This window comes from Chiloscyllium plagiosum, unplaced genomic scaffold (assembly GCF_037043375.1).
Source record: "Chiloscyllium plagiosum isolate Xiang-an unplaced genomic scaffold, Cpla_swu_hap1 HiC_scaffold_10, whole genome shotgun sequence".
Classification (NCBI taxonomy): Eukaryota; Metazoa; Chordata; class Chondrichthyes; order Orectolobiformes; family Hemiscylliidae; genus Chiloscyllium; species Chiloscyllium plagiosum.
In genome coordinates this window covers 84,863,124-84,879,042 of record NW_028270148.1, presented here as the reverse complement: position 1 = coordinate 84,879,042, position 15,919 = coordinate 84,863,124, and the positions used below count along the sequence as shown (strand labels likewise).

Below are 15,919 nucleotides of genomic sequence, written 5' to 3'. Positions count from 1 at the left end.
TTTGTATTTGGAAAATATGGATTCAAACTATAAAGCACAATTTAACTTAAATGTATATCAAGGTTACTCCCAACATACCTACCAGATGATTTAATTGAAATATCCATTTGAGAGTCATAATGGAGCTTTACTTTGGTTAAACTGTGCTGAAAATGTGTTGCTGGAAAAGAGCAGCAGGTCAAGCAGTATCCAAGGAGCAGGAGAATTGACGTTTCGGGCATAAGCCCTTCTTCAGGAATGAGGAAAGTGTGTCCTGCAGGCTAAGATAAAAGGTAGGGAGGAGGGACTTGGGGGAGGGGCGTTGGAATTGTAATAGGTGGAGGGAGGTTAAGGTGAGGATGATAGGCCGGAGTGGGGTGGGGGGCGGAGAGGTCAGAAAGAAGATTGTTGGTTAGGAAGGCGGTGCTGAGTTCGAGGGATTTGACTGAGACAAGGTGGGGGGAGGGGAAATGAGGAAACTGGAGAAATCTGAGTTCATCCCTTGTGGTTGGAGGGTTCCCAGGCAGAAGATGAGGCGCTCTTCCTCCAACCGTCGTGTTGCCATGGTCTGGCGATGGAGGAGTCCAAGGACCTGCATGTCCTTGGTGGAGTGGGAAGGGGAGTTGAAGTGTTGGGCTACGGGGTGATTGGGTTGGTTAGTCCGGGTGTCCCAGAGGTGTTCTCTGAAACGTTCCGCAAGTAGGCGGCCTGTCTCCCCAATATAGAGGAGGCCACATCAGGTGCAGCGGATGCAATAGATGATGTGTGTGGAGGTGCAGGTGAATTTGTGGTGGCTATGGAAGTGTCCCTTGGGCGTTGGAGGGAAGTAAGGGGGGAGGTGTGAGCGCAAGTTTTGCATTTCTTGCGGTTGCAGGGGAAGGTGCTGGGAGTGGAGGTTGGGTTGGTGGGGGGTGTGGACCTGACGAGGGAGTCACGGAGGGAGTGGTCTTTTCGGAACGCTGATAGGGGAGGGGAGGGAAATATATCCCTGGTGGTGGGGTCCGTTTGGAGGTGGCGGAAATGACGGTGGATGATACGTTGTACATGGAGGTTGGTGGGGTGGTAGGTGAGGACCAGTGGGGTTCTGTCCTGGTGGCGGTTGGAGGGGCGGGGCTCAAGGGCGGTGGAGCGGGAAGTGGAAGAGATGCGGTGGAGAGCATCGTCGACTACATCTGGCGGGAAATTGCGGTCCTTGAAGAAGGAGGCCATCTGGGTTGTACGGTATTGGAACTGGTCCTCCTGGGAGCAGATGCAGTGGAGACGAAGGAATTGGGAATATGGGATGGCGTTTTTACAGGGGGCAGGGTGGGAGGAGGTGTAGTCTAGGTAGCTGTGGGAGTCGGTCGGTTTATAGTAAATGTCCGTGTCGATTTGGTCACCCAAGATAGAAATGGAAAGGTCTAGAAAGGGGAGGGCGGAGTCTGAGACGGTCCAGGTGAATTTGAGGTCGGAGTGGAAGGTGTTGGTAAAGTGGATGAACTGTGCAGAAGATGAGGCGCTCTTCCTCCAGCCGTCGTGTTGCAGAAGATGAGGCGCTCTTCCTCCAACCGTCGTGTTGCAGAAGATGAGGCGCTCTTCCTTTGGTTAAACTGTGTCTATTATCACTATTTCAAGCCAGTTATTCCCCCATTTGAAATAAGAGTTAATGACTGTATTAAAATAGTGCAGAGAAGAATTTGACAGAAGCTGTTAACCAATCTACTAGAAATAACAGAAGATATGAAGTTTTTAATTGTCTTGCAAACTCAAGTCATTGAATGCCAGACTACTTAAAAATATGCAATTTCCATGTGAAAATTTGGGGATGACTTTTTTTAAAAATTCATTCTGCAGCTCCACTTTGTTGTCAATCTGCTCCTAAAAATGACCCAAAGATGCACATTTTCAAGGTAGGTGTGTATGCATATGGGGCATTTTCTATTGTTTGGGCTCTTTAGAGTTTGGGTTGCGTTGTCAGCACAATGAAGGAAGTTCCTTGCGTGGATTCTTCTGGTCATGTTTGAAAATTAAATTCGTTGCTGCTGTCTCTCCTTGTTAACCGTTCCATTGATTATGTGGAGCACAGGATGATAAATTTAAGAAGGCAAAACATGATTAGAGCTTAAACTGGATTCAGACAGAGATAAAAATAGAAATGATTCGGGTGAACACACAGCAACAGAAATTGTAGTATATTAGTTGTTGAGGTCTGTGTGCAAATCTAGGTGATTGACGTGTAATAATAGCTGCGGGACTGTCTAGCCTTTTTGATTTGAAAGAAAAATTGCCAGAGATCTGTAGAAAAGCAATCAACATCTAAAAACAGCTGAATTTGCTGCATTTACTGTTCCTGGCTTCAGTCATTAATTCTTTGCTGCAGTTTTCTATTCAACATTGAATGCCCTTTGGGCACAGTTGTTCTTGCTGCATCAATATGGACACTGTTTATTTTAGTTGTAATGTTATTTTGTAGCCTGAGTTAGGCAGCTGTATAGTTTATCAATATTTTTCCTCCTGCTTCAGGTTCTTGCTTTCCCCACTTGCTGTACAAACTCAGCTGACATCAGAAATTCTTTAATTAAAGGGTGTGTAGCAAGGAATTTTGGCTTTAACTACCCAGTGCTGTGCCTGGGTGTTAATTAAATAAGCTTGCAGCTGGTTTTAATAATGCCAGAGCTGTGAAATAAGAGCACAAGCTTGAGTAACATGACAGTGAACGAGCAAGTTGTCAAGAATGCCTCGGTTGCTACCACCTGGCAATCTGGAAAGATCTCACCATTTGCAAAGGATTTAATCACTGGCGTTGGAATGACCTGGCTCAGAGTGAAAGATTAATCAGACGCAGCTGAGAAATTAAAGTGAATTTATATATTCAACCTTATCATCGATCAGTACTCATCACAATTTTACCTGTGATTTTAGGCTAATTTCTCTATCTTCCTTTCCTGTTTCTTTTCCCAGTGATTTCCCCCATGTCAGGAAATACCCATGACTGACAGGGCATTTGCTCTTAGCTTATGCTCATGCCATTCTTAACTTACTTGAAATAAGGAGCCAAGTAGATGGAGGAAGAGTTGAATATGTTTCTCATCATACTAACAAAGGTGGGTGCTCCAAAGTATGTTATATTGCTTATAATTTTAAAGTTAACACTAACTCTCAGCTCCGATATAATTTCTCTTTTTAACTTGCAGCTATGTTCTTTTCTGGTGTTAGTTAACCTTCCCGTTAACATCTCAGTTGAGATGCTGATATTATGGTTGGACAGGCAAGTTGTTATATTACATTTCTAGAATGTTGACAGACGAATAAAATGAAAAGTTATCTTTGAGCCAGTATTTGTTCCTCAATGTATTTACTTTCCGTTTTTGAGCAGATAATGGACTATATTCCCTATCACAGCATGAGGGTATATTAAATAAAAACATAGAGGGTTAAGATTTATGTTTGCTTTTAACTGTTAGTTTTCTCAAATTTTATGGAGTGCTTCTCTTCACAAGGCTCAGTGAGTACTTTTGCCTAATTACCAATCTCACAGAATCATAGAGTTCCCTACAGTGTGGAAGCAGACCATTCAGCCCATTGAATACACACTGACCTTCCGAAAAGCATTCCACCTAGATCTAGCCCCCTACCCTATTCCTGTAACCTTGCATTTCCCACAGTTAATCCACCAACCTGGACACTATGGACAATTTAGCATGATCAATCCACCTAACCTGCACATCATTGGACTGTGGGAGGGAACTGGAGTACCCACACAAAACGAATGAAGACATGGGGAGAATGTGCAAACTCTAAACAGTCACCCAAGGGTAGAATCGAACCCCGGGTAGCTGATGCTGAGGCAGCAGTGCTAACCACTGAGCCACCATGCCACCCCATTAACTTGTCTCGCTAACTATCAATCAGCCATGATGACACCACTCTCGTACAATTCTCACCCCATCCTGCCACCTGCCATTCCTGGAGCAACTCATCACTGCTCGATATCCAGGAACTGACTAGCATCCTTGCTGTCAGCACCATCTTTAAAACTTGTTGTGGACCAAGAAGAACACCATCAGTCTGGAACTGCCCTGCGCAGTTGTTGATGTTTATGCTGGACATGGCAGACAAGGGAAAATAAACATCTTGTTTTGTGCATATGGTCTGAGAGATCCTAGTGGATGAGGTGGTGCAAACATGGGATGTCCTCTTCTCACATGACCAGCAGAAAAGGTCACAATGCCTGACCATGCCAGCCTGGTCGAAGGTTACCACCCAGATCAGTGCAGCCTCGTTTGTCTGGAGGAATGCACAGCAATATAGGACAAAGGAGAGGTTTATAAAATGATGAAGGGCACGGATAGGATAAATAGACAAAGTCATAGAGTCATAGAGATGTACAGCATGGAAACAGACCCTTCGGTCCAACCCCTCCATGCTGACCAGATATCCCAACCCAATCTAGTTTCACCTGCCAGCACCCAGTCCATATCCCTCCAAACCCTTCCTATTCATATACCCATCCAAATGCCTCTTAAATGTTGCAGTTGTACCAGTCTCCACTTTCCCCTCTCACCGTAAACCTATGCCCTCTAGTTCTGGATTCCCCCACCCCAGGGAAAAGACTTTGTCTATTTACCCTATCGATGCCCCTCATAATTTTGTAAACCTCCATAAGGTCACCCCTCAGCCTCCGAAGCTCCAGGGAAAACAGCCCCAGCCTGTTCAGCCTCTCCCTATACCTCAAATCCTCCAACCCTGGCAACATCCTTGTAAATCTTTTCTGAACCCTTTCAAGTTTGACAACATCTTTCAGATAGGAAGGAGACGAGAATTGAACGCAATATTCCAACAGTGGCCTAACCAATGTCCTGTACAGCCGCAACATGACCTCCCAACTCCTGTACTCAATACTCTGACCAATAAAAGAAAGCATACCAAACACCTTCACTATCCTATCTACCTGCAACTTCACTTTCAAGGAGCTATGAACTTGCACTCCATGTCTCTTTGTTCAGCAACTCTCCCTAGGAACTTACCATTAAGTGTATAAGTCCTGCTAAGATTTGCTTTCCCAAAATGCAGCACCTCGCATTTATCTGAATTAAACTCCATCTGCCACTTTTCAGCCCATTGGCCCATCTGGTCCAGATCCTGTTGTAATCTGAGGTAACCCTCTTCGCTGTCCACTACACCTCCAATTTTGGTGTCATCTGCAAACTTACTAACTGTACTTCTCATGCTCACATCCAAATCATTTATGTAAATTACAACAAGTAGAGGACCCAACATCGATCCTTGTGGCACTCCACTGGTCACAGGCCTCCAGTCTGAAAAACAACCCACCACCACCACCCTCTGTCTTCTATCTTTGAGCCAGTTCTGTATCCAAATGGCTAGTTCTCCCTGAATTCCATGAGATCTAACCTTGCTAATCAGTCTCCCATGGGGAACCTTGTCGAACGGCTTACTGGTCCATATAGATCACATCTACTGCTCTGCCCTCATCAATGCTCTTTGTTACTTCTTCAAAAAACTCAATCAAGTTTGTGAGACATGATTTCCCAAGCACAAAGCCATATTAACTATCCCTAATCAGCCCTTGCCTTTCCAAATACATGTGTATCCTGTTCCTCAGGATTCCCTTCAACAACTTGCCCGCCACCGAGATCAGGCTCACTGGTCTATAGTTCCCTGGCTTGTCCTTCGTAAACAGTGGCACCATGTTTGCCAACCTCCAGTCTTCCGGCACCTCACCTGTGACTATCGATGATACAAATATCTCAGCAAGAGGCCCAGCAATCACTTCTCTAGCTTCCCACAGAGTTCTCGGGTACACCTGATCAGGTCCTGGGGATTTATCCACTTTTAACCGTTTCAAGACATCCAGCACTTCCTCCTCTGTAATCTGGACATTTTGCAAGATGTCACCATCTATTTCCCTACAGTCTATATCTTCCATATCCTTTTCCGCAGTAAATACTGATGCAAATTACTCACTTAGTATCTCCCCCATTTTCTGGGCTCCACACAAGGGCTGCCTTGCTGATCTTTGAGGGGCCCTATTCTCTCCCTAGTTACTCTTTTGTCTTTAATGTATTTGTAAAAACTCTTTGGATTCTCCTTAATTCCATTTGTCAAAGCTATCTCATGTCTCCTTTTTGCCCTCCTGATTTCCCTCTTCAGTATACTCCTACTGCCTTTATACTCTTCTAAGGATTCACTCGATCTATCCTGTCCATACCTTCCATATGCTTCCTTCTTTTTCTTAACCAAACCCTCAATTTCTTTAGTCATCCAGCATTCCCTATACCTACCAGCCTTTCCTTTCATCCTGACAGGAATATACTTTCTCTGGATTCTTGTTATCTCTTTCCTGAAGGCTTCCCATTTTCCAGCCGTCCCTTTACCTGTGAATATCTGCCCCCAATCAGCTTTCGAAAGTTGTGGCCTCATACCGTCAAAATTGGCCTTTCTCCAATTTAGAGCTTCAACTTTTAGATCTGGTCTCTCCTTTTCCATCACTATTTTAAATCTAACAGAATTATGGTCGCTGGCCCCAAAGTGCTTCCCCATTGACACCTCAGTCACCTGCCCTGCCTTATTTCCCAAGAGGAGGTCAAATTTTGCACCTTCTCTAGTAGGTACATCCACATACTGAATCAGAAAATTGTCTTGTACGCACTTAACAAATTCCTCTCCATCCAAACTTTTAACATTACGGCAGTCCCAGTCTATGTTTGGAAAGTTAAAATCCCCTAACATAACCACCCTATTATTCTTGCAGATAGCTGAGGTCTCCTTACAAGTTTGTTTCTCAATTTCCCTCTGACTATTGGGGGGGTCTATAATACAATCCCAATAAAGTGATCATCCTTTTCTTATTTCTCAGTTCCACCCAAATAACTTCGCTGGATGTATTTCCAGGAATATCCTCCCTCAGCACAGCTGTAATACTATCCCTTATCAAAAATGCCACTCCCCCTTCTCTCTTGTCTCCCTTTCTATCCTTCCTATAGCATTTGTATCCTGGAACATTAAGCTGCCAGTCCTGACCATCCCTGAGCCATGTCTCCGTAATTGCTATGATATCCCAGTGGAGAAAGTGAGGACTGCAGATGCTGGAGATCAGAGCTGAAAATGTGTTGCTGGAAAAGCGCAGCAGGTCAGGCAGCATCCAAGGAGCAGGAGAATCGACATTTCGGGCATGTGCCCTTCTTCATGAATGAGGAAAGTGTGTCCAGCAGGCTAAGATAAAAGGTAGGGAGGAGGGATTTGGGGGAGGGGCGTTGGAAATGCGATAGGTGGAAGGAGGTCAAGGTGAGGGTGATAGGCCGGAGTGGGGTGGGGGCGGAAAGGTCAGGAAGAAGATTGCAGGTTAGGAAGGCGGTGCTGAGTTCGAGGGATTTGACTGAGACAAGGTGGGGGGAGGGGAAATGAGGAAACTGGAGAAATCTGAGTTCATCCCTTGTGGTTGGAGGGTTCCTAGGTGGAAGATGAGGTGCTCTTCCTCCAACCGTCGTGTTGCTATGGTCTGGCGATGGAGGAGTCCAAGGACCTGCATGTCCTTGGTGGAGTGGGAGGGGGAGTTGAAGTGTTGAGCCACAGGTGGTTGGGTTGGTTGGTCCGGGTGTCCCAGAGGTGTTCTCTGAAACGTTCCGCAAGTAGGCGGCCTGTCTCCTCAATATAGAGGAGGGCACATCGGGTGCAGCGGACGCAATAAATGATGTGTGTGGAGGTGCAGGTGAATTTGTGATGGGTATGGAAGGATCCCTTGGGATCTTGGAGGGAAGTAAGGGGTAGGTGTGGGCGCAAGTTTTGCATTTCTTGCGGTTGCAGGGGACGGTGCTGGGAGTGGAGGTTGGGTTGGTGGGGGGTGTGGACCTGACGAGGGAGTCACGGAGGGGGTGGTCTTTTCGGAATGCTGATAGGGGGGAGGGAAATATATCCCTGGTGATGGGGTCCGTTTGGAGGTGGTGGAAATACCAACAGATGATACGCTGTATATGGAGGTTGGTGGGGTGGTAGGTGAGGACCAGTGGGGTTCTGTCCTGGTGGTGAATGGAGGGATGGGGCTCAAGGGCGGAGGAGCGGGAAGTGGAGGAGATGTGGTGGAGGGCATCGTCGATCTCGTCTGGGGGGAAATTGTGGTCCTTGAAGAAGGAGGCCATCTGGGTTGTACGGTTTTGGAACTGGTCCTCCTGGGAGCAGATGCGGCGGAGACGAAGGAATTGGGAATATGGGATGGCGTCTTTACAGGGGGCAGGGTGGGAGGAGGTGTAGTCTAGGTAGCTGTGGGAGTCGGTCGGTTTATAGTAAATGTCCGTGTTGATTCGGTCGCCCGAGATAGTAATGGAAAGGTCTACGAAGGGGAGGGAGGAGTCTGAGATGGTCCAGGTGAATTTGAGGTTGGGGTGGAAGGTGTTGGTAAAGTGGATGAACTGTTCAACCTCCTCGTGGGAGCACGAGTCAGCGCCGATACAGTCATCGATGTAGCGGAGGAAAAGGTGGGGCGTGGTGACAGTGTAGCTGCGGAAGATGGACTGTTCCACATATCCTACGAAGAGGCAGGCATAGCTGGGGCCCATGTGGGTGCCCATGGCTACTCCTTTGGTTTGGAGGAAGTGGGAGGATTGGAAAAAGAAGTCGTTCAGGGTGAGGACCAGTTCAGTCAGTCGAAGGAGGGTGTCAGTGGAAGGGCACTGGTTAGTACGGTGGGAAAGGAAGAAGCAGAGGGCTTTGAGTCCTTTGTGATGGGGGATGGAGGTGTACAGGGACTGGATGTCCATGGTGAAGATAAGGCGTTGGGAACCGGGGAAGCAAATATCATGGAGGAGATGGAGGGTGTGGATGGTGTCCTGAACATAGATGGGGAGTTCTTGGACTAAGGGGGACAGGACCGTGTTGAGATATGCAGAGATGAGTTCGGTGGGACAGGAGCAGGCTGAGACAATGGGTCGGCCGGGGCAGTCAGGTTTGTGGATTTTGGGCAGGAGGTAGAAACGGGCAGTGTGGGGTTGTGGGACTATGAGGTGGAGCGGTGGATGGGAGATCTCCTGAGGTGATGAGGTCATGGATGGTCTGGGAGATGATGGTTTGGTGGTGGGAGGTGGGGTCATGGTCAAGGGGGACAGTAGGAGGAGGTGTCCGCGAGCTGGCGTTTAGCCTCAGCGGTGTAAAGGTTGGTGCGCCAAACTACTACCGCGGCTCCCTTGTCTGCTGGTTTGATAGTGAGGTTGGGGTTGGAACAGAGGGAGTGGAGGATTGCACGTTCCGAGGTTGGAGTGGGTGAGAGGGGTGGAGAGGTTGAGGCAGTTAATGTCACGGCGGCAGATGGCTATGAAGAGATCGAGGGTGGGTAAGAGGCCAGCATGGGGTGTCCAGGTGGATGGGGTGTGTTGGAGGCGGGAGAAGGGGTTGTCAGAGGATGGGCGAGAGTCCTGGTTGAAGAAGTAGGCGCGGAGGCGAAGGCGGCGGAAAAATTGTTCGATGTCACACCGCGTGTAGAACTCGTTAATCCCAGTCCTATGTTCATAACCATGCCCTGAGTTCATCTGCTTTCCCTGTTAGGCCCCTTGCACTGAAATAAATGCAGTTTAATTTATTAGTCCTACCTTGTCCCTGCCTGCCCTGACTGTTTGACTCACTTCTGTTCTCAACTGTACCAGTCTCAGATTGATCTCTTTCCTCACTATCTCCCTGGGTCCCCCCCCCCACCTCTTTCCCCCCCCCCCCCACCTTACTAGTTTAAATCCTCCCAAGCAGCTCTAGCAAATTTCCCTGCCAGTATATTAGTCCCCTTCCAATTTAGGTGCAATCCATCCTTCTTGTACAGGTCACTTCTACCCCAAAAGACATTCCAATGATCCAAAAATGTGACTCCTTCTCCCATACACCAGCTCCTCAGCCATGCATTCATCTGCTCTATCCTCCTATTCCTGCGCTCACTAGCTCTTAGCACCGGGAGTAATCCAGATATAACTACTCTCGAGGACCTCCTTTTAAAATTTCTGCCTAACTCCCTTCAGAATCTCATCCTTTTCCCTTCCTATGTCATTGGTTCCAATGTGGACAATTACCTCCTGCTGGCCCCTCTCCCCCGTGAGAACATTCTGTACCCTCTCTGAGACATCCTTGATCCTGGCACCAGGGAAGCAATATACCATTCTGCTTTTTCTCTGCTGGCCACAGAAACATCTGTCTGTACCTCTGACTACAGAATCCCCTAACACAATTGATCTCTTGGAACCCAACGTACCCCTCGATGCATTAGAGCCAGTCTCAATACCAGAAACTTGGCTGTTCATGCTACGTTCCCCTGAGAATCTATCACTCCCTACACTTTCCAAAACAGCATACCTGTTTGAAATGGGTATATCCACAACAGACTCCTGCACTAGGTGCCTACCTCTCTTACCTTTCCTGGAGTTAACCCATCTATGTGACTGTATTTGCAACTTTTCTCCCTTCCTCTAACTGCCATCCATCACATACTGTTGCTGTTGCAAATTCCTCTTCTAACTGTCTCTCCAACCAATCTATTCAATCTGATAAGATTCGCATCCAACAGCATTTCTGGCAGATATAAAAAGTCTTTTCCCTGTGGTGGGGGAGTTCAGAACTAGAGGGCATAGGTTTAGGGAGAGAAGGGAAAGATATAAAAGGGATCTAAAGGGCAACTTTTTCACTCAAAGGGTGGTATGGAATGAACTGCCAGAGGAAGTGGTGGATGCTGGTACAATTGCAACATTTAAAAGGCATCTGGATGGGTAAATGAATAGGAAGGGTTTGGAGGGATATGGGCCAGGTGCTGGCAGGTGGGACTAGATTGGGTTGGGATATCCGGTCAGTATGGATGAGTTGGACCAAAGGGTCTGTTTCCGTGCTCAACATTTCTATGACTGCTACTAACCATCACTCCAAGACCTCATGTTCGCACTAACCCTGCCACTGTACTCACTTCCCACTAAGGCTCATGTTCTATCTATTGCCTGCAACATTTTCCCTCACTATATGTTGTCACCAACCCTAACCCCTGACAACACTAATCCTACATGCCTTCTGTGCTGCCTACTTATTTACTTGTTCAGGATAAGCGCCCACTGTACTAAAGGTAAGAGCTGCCTCTTTCACAATACGAGGAAAATAGCTCACAATAGGACTGAAAGGGTATAAATGGGTGGTGGGCTGCATGACATTTATTTCCTCACTTGTGAGGAGAGAATCTGGTATCTGGCCACCCAGGCAGCTGAGGGACTATTTCCAAACCATTAGAGCAGCATCTGAAGCCGCCCTCGAGTGACTGTAACAGTACCTCCAGATCGAAGGTCATCTCCTTGAGTTGTCTCCCTGACTTGAGGGCTGCTGACAATCACAACAAGCTTCCTGCCTTTGTGTCTGAGCTACATTACATGGCAATACAGTAGTACTGTCAGCCTGGCATCTGGCTGAGGGGCAAAGCACAGAATGTTAAGGCAAGGTAAGGCAAAGCAAGGACTCTGTGAGCATCAATGTAGGTTCAAAATGAGTGTGCACTAAGAGAGCAAAAAAACAGGCAGAAGCTGCAGCCTGGCCTTGTCCTTAAGCTCAGTGTATTCCCCTGAGTTCACAATGTCCTTGCCAGCACATTACAATGATGGTTACTGTTGCTGCCTGAGGGATAGCATTGAAGTGCAGTTGCATAATATTTGTAGTTTGGAGATGTGTGATGACTGTTCTTAGAATCTGACACATGTTGGATGCCAATGTCTGTGCATGTTGGCAGCATGATGCTGGTGCCCCTGGAGTTTGCCCTGAGATGTTAGTGCCTAGAGTCCATCATGGAGACTGCCCAGAGAAAGTGGCAAGCTGAATCTGATTTTAATATTGAGAACTCTTAACATCTACTTTGTTTGGCATTTTGGTAAAGTAGGAAACTAAACATTAAATGGGCAATTATGACATTTAACAAGCTATAATCCCTTAATTGGCAACTCACTACTGCCTACCAAGAAACTTGCTTCAGCACTTGAAAGACATAAAAGGTACAAGTTTCTCCCAATGTGGAGGTAGGCTACATCAGACATCTCACAATTCTACCACATTCCATGCTATAGCACAAGTTGTTCAGACCTTTATAAGACTTGGCTCAGAGAATCTGTTGTTGTTACTGTTACTCTCCAAATGTATTGGAGATCCTGTCACCTTGTTTTTGTTTCTGTTTCAAAGCAGTGAGATAACAATGTGTCTACGAACGGTTTCTTTGCCATGCTTGTGAAATATTACATTCTAGAAACAGACTCTCCAGCTGTTTGAAAAGTATAATAATTGCATAAAAATGTAAAGGGAGCTTATAACAGCGTGCTTATAAATTGCTAGGGATTAATTATGAGGATTTTTGGTGCTAATTATTTTTCATTACCATAGGTGACAATTACAAAGGCATTATTGAGATAGAATTATGAAAGCCAGCTATTTCAAGCAATTCAAGCAGCTTTTTAGACCTTAAGATCACCTGCCATTAATCCTAATTCCAATACTATTTAAAAGTTCAGTTATTGAAGCAAGCCTTGCTGGCTAATTGAGTTGGAAGAAATTACATAGGTCAGGTTATTTTCTCAAATTAAAAAAAGATGGAATTAAGAATAATTTAATGCATAAATAGCAATAAATTTAATGAAGTCTGGTTTCAATTTTAGGATTTACCCAGTCTGTCTAAACTCCTCCGTACACATATCTTATTTGGAAAAGATAATCTCTACATATTTCTATATTTACTTTCAGAATTGTGGGCGGCACGGTGGCACAGTGGTTAGCACTGCTGCCTCACAGCGCCAGAGACCTGGGTTCAATTCCTGGGTTCAAGACCTGGGAATGTGCAAACTCTGTGTGGAGTTTGCACATTCTCCCCGTGTCTGCGTGGGTTTCCTCCGGATGCTCCGGTTTCCTCCCACAGTCCAAAAATGTGCATGTTAGGTGAATTGGCCATGCTAAATTGCCCGTAGTGTTAGGTATATTAGTCAGAGGGGAAATGGGTCTGGGTGGGTTGCGCTTCGGCGGGTCGGTGTGGACTTGTTGGGCCGAAGGACCTGTTTCCACACTGTAGGGAATCTAATCTAATCTAAATTGCATATTAAACGCAAATAACACCTAAGCCAACAACCACAGTTTTAATTTTTCTATTTGCATGGGCTCAATTAATGCATACCACCGCTGTACAACTAAACATAATATAAATTATAGTTAATATTGCTGTTTGTTATTGGACTTTAATCTCAGCAATGTTGACAGATCCATTAATTTTCTAATTCATCTTTCAATTGTACTGAATAGAATTATTTATTTTATAGCTCTGCTGCTTTGCAGTATTTTTTTTATTACACCAATCACTGGGTATAGTGAGCAATTATATGGACATTAATGTGCCTGATATAAGTGGTAGGTACTGTATCAATGAATTTGATACTCATTTGATTGCATTTAAGTGACTGGATTTGGGTGACGATTATCCTGTTGTGATTATTATTTTTGCCAGTTTTTGTTTTATTTTATTTTCTTAATTTTTGGCATCACTTTTCTTCAGCTGGTAAATTTTGTATGAAATGTTATCTGCAATAACCCACTATAATTGGCAGTCAGACATTTGCTTGTGATGCTAATTTAGGCCGAAGCATTGACATTTAACTAAAGGAGTTTCCAGTGTGACATTGAGAATGATCATAAAAAAAATTACGCAGGGAGGAAAAGCTTTTAAAAGATTAATAAATAAACATGTTGAAACTATTATCCTGATCTTATCTTTAAATGGCAATTGAGAGAGCAGAGTTTGAGGAAAGCTACAAACCATCCAGACCTCATCCAAGTGAGATCTTTGCTCCTTTTTTTATAGTTTGAGCTGCCAACCAAAACCAGAGGGCAGTGACAGGTATTTGGTGGGTGGGCGCGCTAACCCAGGTTGCAGGATGGTTCTGCTCGAAGAGTGAAGAATAAAATGACTGGCTTCTGTTGAGTGGGCAGTATTTTTATTGGACCCTTTAAGTTGCAGGAAGTAGTCATTTATTGTGTGAAACTTGAATATTGCTAAAAGATGTGTTTTGTTGAAGTTTTTTGTTTTACATTTATCAAGACAATTCACAAGAATGAACAAAATAAAGGAAAACTGCATTTGTATTAATGAGAGGAGAATGCTGATTGATTGGTAAATGGACTTTGGTTATAGAGGCAATGCCACTGGGTATGCATCAGTTAATGGTAATTAAGTGTCAGTAATCATTCACTAGTGCATTCTTCATGACAACATCTCTGCCGATCAGAGTTCATGTGCCATCCAATAAACACTAACCTTTCATACAATATAGATGTTAGTTTGTTACTGGTTTCTTATAAATTTTCCTGATGAGTGCAAGACCAAGCTCTTTGACAAAATGCATCATTTGTGCTAGAAAGCATATAAGAGAAAATTTTGCTTCATCTAAATGTAGCTAAGCTATTAAAATCATTCCTAAAACTGTTTATTTTACTTAGGACCTAGTATGAGTCATTCGTCCTTTACAAATTCTCAGATCATAAGCTTATGTCCTATAAAAAGAAGCTAGCACCTACTTCAAGTGCAAATAACTGAAATTTCTACTTAGTTCTGTGTATAATTAAGATTCTAAAATTGTATGAGGAGTGACAAGCATTCTCTGTCAGTACATGTATTAAGTCTGCAACCAAATCTAAAAATACTGGAAATACTCAGCAGGTATACCAGCATCTGCCAAGAGTAAAACAGCGACTGTGTTTGAGAGTCTGGAGGTGGAGGAGGTGTGCTAATCCAACTCCGCTCCCCTCAAACTAACCGGCTGTGATTGGGCTATCTTCCCCTACAATTAGCCTCTAACTCCATAATCTGCCAACTTCATAACAACCAATCTCCGCCCCTAAAAGCCCATATGATTAAATACCCTCCCAAATCTCCAGGACAACTCCTTATTCTCTTCCATTTTTCCTTGATGAATCTCTCCCTCCCCTCTGATTGCAGGTATTCCAGTTGAAGCCAGCCTCTCAACCTTGCTCATTGGAGCATGGACAGAAACTTACAAATTCAGTAAGACCTCGACATTCCTCGCATTTCCATATTTCTCATCTGCTCAGCGATATAATAATATTCTCCTCTGTGAAAAAAATGTTCTGACTTCCCTCTTCACATTAATCCTCAGTTTTAAGTTCCTCTGGTTCCCAAATTGTAAAAAAGCAGAATCCAACTTTCACCACCTGAGGTTTACCTGACAACAACGGCAAGATAAAGACAATTCTAAACTTAATGGCAGTTTTGTTTTGTTGGGCTGAATCTTAGGTTTGTTTTTGGCTAAGCATAAGTTGCATCAAGTATTTTGGAGAGATTTTCACTGTGAAGCCCAGCAAAATTTCTGACTTTAGCTTAACAATTCATATGTTGTGGTTCTGTTCACCGAGCTGGGAATTTGTGTTGCAGACGTTTCATCCCCTGTCTAGGTGACATCCTCAGTGCTTGGGAGCCTCCTGTGAAGCGCTTCTGTGATGTTTCCTCCGGCATTTATAGTGGTTTGTCTCTGCTACTTCCGGTTGTCAGTTCCAGCTATCCGCTGCAGTGGCCGGTATACTGGGTCCAGGTCGATGTGTTTATTGATAGAATCTGTGGATGAGTGCCATGCCTTGAGGAATTCCCTGGCTGTTCTCTGTTTGGCTTGTCCTATAATAGTAGTGTTGTCCCAGTCGAACTCATGTTGCTTGTCATCTGCGTGTGTGGCTACTAAGGATAGCTGGTCATGTCGTTTCGTGGCTAGTTGGTGTGACATGACCTTAGTAGCCGCACACCAACTAGCCACGAAATGACATGACCAGCTATCCTTAGTAGCCACACACACAGATGACAAGCAACATGAGTTCGACTGGGACAACACTACTATTATAGGACAAGCCAAACAGAGAACAGCCAGGGAATTCCTAGAGGCATGGCACTCATCCACAGATT

The 15,919-nt window shown here is 45.0% G+C and overlaps 1 long non-coding RNA gene across 1 annotated transcript in view; it reads right to left on the bottom strand.

The window, feature by feature from the left end:
* Positions 1 to 1,791: 1,791 nt before the first annotated feature.
* Positions 1,792 to 15,919, bottom strand: part of LOC148148994 (uncharacterized) — a 31,390-nt gene continuing 17,262 nt past the window's right edge. Inside the window, exon 3 of the long non-coding RNA XR_015758307.1 lies at positions 1,792 to 2,009. This is a non-coding gene — a long non-coding RNA (uncharacterized LOC148148994). The remainder of the gene's footprint in view (positions 2,010 to 15,919) is intronic.